The sequence below is a fragment of the Triticum urartu genome, chromosome 1 (genome assembly GCF_003073215.2).
Source record: "Triticum urartu cultivar G1812 chromosome 1, Tu2.1, whole genome shotgun sequence".
NCBI classification, from domain to species: Eukaryota; Viridiplantae; Streptophyta; class Magnoliopsida; order Poales; family Poaceae; genus Triticum; species Triticum urartu.
In genome coordinates, this window is record NC_053022.1 from 485,905,123 (window position 1) to 485,909,374 (window position 4,252).

Here is a 4,252-nt window from a genome sequence, read left to right on the forward strand (position 1 = left end):
GGGGACGACGCGGAGCCGAGGAAGACGCGGCAGTGGAAGCTTGCGCGGAGAGGAGTACGAGGGTTCACTGGTTCGGCTGCGGTGTGAGGCTGCCGTCGCCGCAGGGCCTGGCCAGTGGTGGGAATAGTAGGGGGCGGTGAGGCCTCCGCGGCAGCACAGCCGGCCACGGGAGGCAGGAGCATGCGGCACGACCGGCGCTGCTTTGGGCGGCTGGAGCAAGAAGACCAGAGGTTGAAGAAGCACTACGGGCGTTGGATGGACATCGTATGGTCACTGGAGCTAGAATCGTTCATATTGACTAAGTTGACCAAGCCCTCCGTCCCCGTCAACTTTGTTGGCCCACAAGTCATCCTCCCACTATGGTGGGTCCCAGCTAGCAGGGGGTATTCATTTTTTTGTGCGTAATAAGGAGGCACTTCCTTGTGTGCGAAGATATAGCTGGTGGGTCCGACATGTCAGCGGGGGGAACATTTTTTCGCGAAATACAGAGGCCCTTACGGTGGGTCCCAGCTGTCAGGTGGAGGAATCATTATTTTGCGCGTACAGTCCACGGCCGATGGATGTCGTTCATTGACCAAGTTGACCAGGCCGCGCTGAGAGCACCATGGTGGTGGACGACGGCAAGGCCTAGGAAGGGAACGACACGGAGCCGGGGAAGACTCGACAATGGTTGCCCTCGCGGTGGGGAGTACGAGGGTTTACTGGTCCGGCTGCCGTCGCGGAAAATAACAGGAGGTGTGGGTGAGTAGAGGAATGGCCTGGCCAGCAATGAAGTAGGGTGGGGCGGTGCGGCCTGTGCGGCAGCACAGCCGGCCACGGGAGGCGGGAGCAGGCAGTCCCACCGGAGCTGGTTTGGGCGGCTGGAGCAAGAAGATCAGATATTGAAGAAGTAGCACGACCGTTGGATTAACATCCAACGGTCACTACTGCTAGAATCGTTTGTGGACTAAGTTGACAAAGCCAAAGTACACGTCAACCTAGTAGACCCACAAATCAGCCTCCAAATCTGTCCCAAACAGCATACAGCCCGAAATTTCTAGCCAGATTCAAATTAATTTTAAATCTAAATATACCTTAATTTAAATTCAATGAAATTTTACCCGCACAAAAATAATGAAATTTAAAATATCAAAATCCGAAAGAAAACAATATTTTGGAACTAATTGTCTGTTTGCTGTATTTTTTCATTTTATAGCCCATTTATTATTTCTTATAGCCCATTTCTTATTACTTATAGGACATTTTCTAGGCAAAATGCATCCCTCCTCCTCTTGAAAGATTTCCGGCCCAGCAGGGCGTAGAAAAGCAAGTAGGCCTACATTGGTTATTCTGCAAAAAAAACAAAATAGCTGGCTAGCAATTTTCAGAAAGGAAAAAAACAAACTGGGCTGGTCATGTGCTAAACATATGAAATACAAGCCTGGGCTAGACGGGCCACGGGTCCCGCACAACCCAGTTGATACCCTTCTCCGTCCCGAAATAACAAAATTACTGCGCGCACTGCTGGGTCCCTACTGTCATCCTCACCATGTATAGTCATCTCCTTATTCCTCTCGGTTGTTGACCATGTTGACAACACTGGAGGGCGGCGCCGCGGCGAGGGAACCAAGGCGGAGGACGATGGTGAGGCCTCGGACGGGAACGAACAGGAGCCGGGGCAGATCACAGCCAGCCGTGGGAGGCGGGAGCAGGCGGTCCCGCCGGCGCTGGTTTGGCTTTGGCGGCTCGAGGAAGAAGAGACTGAAGAAACACGACAGACATTGAATGTCAATCCAACGGTCAAGGTTGGCACAATCGTTTTGTTGACTAAGCGGACACCAAGTAGCATACTTTTTATATATAGGAAGAAAACTGCGAGGCAAATGCGTTCTTCTGCCATCCTCCTCACAGGGAACGTTCGCCACATAAGTGACTAGCACCCTTGGTTTTCAACCAAGAGGTCTTGGGTTCGAGTCCCAGGAACTCTCAATTTTGTCTTCCTTCCTTCCTCGCAAAAAAGGGAAAGAAAATCAAAGACTTGGGAAGGCGTACAGAACAAGCTAGTGTACCAGTAATGAGACGTTGCCGAGTTTTAGAAAAAATAAAGACGTGCTCCTATAGCTGGTTCGAATCCAAACCTAGACTATGACTATATATGGTGCTATGCTACTCTGCAAGTAATGAAATTGACATATCCAACGTTCGCTTCTCCTCTTCTCTACTTACTCTTCCTAGCATCAGAAGCTCTGGCCGCAGCAACCATGTCCGCTGGCTACTCATCCACCTGCTCTTCAGCAGGCAACAACCAGATATGCGCCAAGTCGCAACCCGTACCATTGCCTGTGGGTCTCATCACACCCTCACCAGCACGCGCACTGTAGCCGATTGCTCATCGCAACCCGCTGCCGTTGGTGTGGTGCCACTTCTGCAAATCACGCAAAGTCATCCGTCGCGTCTCAACCACAATCCGCAACCCTGGCCGAGTCTTCTACAAATGCCCGAATCATGGGGTAATAATATGTTTAAGTGTTGTTCTGCTGCTTTCAGTTACTGATTTTTTAATAGTTTGGTTGATGATCTACCAATTTGATTCGTGCAGAAAAGGGAAGATTCGCGTGATTTGTATTTCTAGGAAGTTGCCGGTGTGGGGGAATGCAACTACGCTGATTATTTGGTTAGCTGAGGAATCCCAATACCAGCAGGTTGGGGTGTTGGACAAGTAACTGAAGGAACGATAGAAGAGGAAGATGCAGAGCAGAAGCTTAAAGATGCAGTTCCTCTGATCATGGACAAGCAACAGCTGCTGAACGGCCTTGACATCAATGAGGAGATGAAAGAGCTTGTGAAGATAATGGGAAAAATCGATGTGCTCTATAGGATGATTGTCTCTTTATTTGCAGTGTATGTAGCACTCGTGATGTATTCAGTGGCTACGACATGAGCACTTTGCTGAAACTAGTAATGAATGAAACCTGTGTAGCAGGCTGGGCGTAGTGTTGTGAACATCTAATGATTTCTATTAACGGAAATCAGGGGGTATCCCCTTTTGCTCATATAAATAAATAAATAGCAGAGGCCCTATCGGGCCAGCTTTGTTCTCATTCGAAGACGTTGAGCAAATTGCAGTCCAATAGCAAACTATGTCATCAAATTCAAGTTTCACAGCCAAATATGATTACAACTAAACAACAATGTCATCATGTTTTAGTTGTCAGACAATCACCAAACACAAATCAGCATACATAACAAGTGATGTTCTCACAGCAAAATACTAAACAACATGTTCATCAGGTTTCAGTTGTCATAGCAAACACAATTTCACATAGTATATAAAAAACGTCTTCTGACAGGCAAATACGACAAAAGCAATGTAATCATCATCTGCAGCAGCAGCGTCAACATCTTCACCATGTGTATCAGTCTAAATCGTAATTCTCCACGGTGTCATCTTCTTCTTCGTCCTCAACATCCTCGAACGTTGGCTTCTTCTTGATCAACTCTTGTATGTCCACAGCACGACAGGCAATCTTTTCGCTGGCGCCATTGACGTGATGGTTCTCAAAGATATTAGGAACATCTGTGTTATCTTGTACATCAGGAGCAGTGTAAGCATCATCTTGTTGTGCAACTTCATTAAATGAATTCCTCTGCTCAAACCTTTGCAATACTCTCCAGTCATCGCTACGTGCAAATGTGTCTTCCAAGAAAAATATCTATGTTGCTTGATTTGCCAAAATAAAAGGCTCGTTGGTCTGGTACGCCGCCTTGACATTGATGGATTTGAAATAATCATCAACTCTGGGTTTTGCGATGCTGGACAACAGGTTATACCAACGACAGCACAACAGAACCACACACCGATGATCCTCGAAACTGGAGATATACTGCAACTGAATAATGTCTGTTATGTTAGCATACATTTCAGTTGTCTCTTTGTCATACGTATCCATGCTCATGATGGCACTGTTTTGTGTCTTCCTGCCTTCATCTCGTGCAAGGGTGTTGTAGCGCACATCTCCAACAACGCAAGATTCATAATGTCTTACCCGAGTATCAGGACCCATTGCTAGTGAGTAAAGGGCATCATCAACTGCCTGCCCATCCTCCCGCATCTTCTTAACCTATGGTTAGAAAATAGACAAGTTGATCATCCTATGTACTCAATATATTAAAAAAACTGACAGTGCACTTCAAAAGCTTACATGGTTCTTGTCCAAATCTTTAGGTTTGTCCTCTTGTCGACTCTTCCCTGTAACTCGAACAGAATAATTGG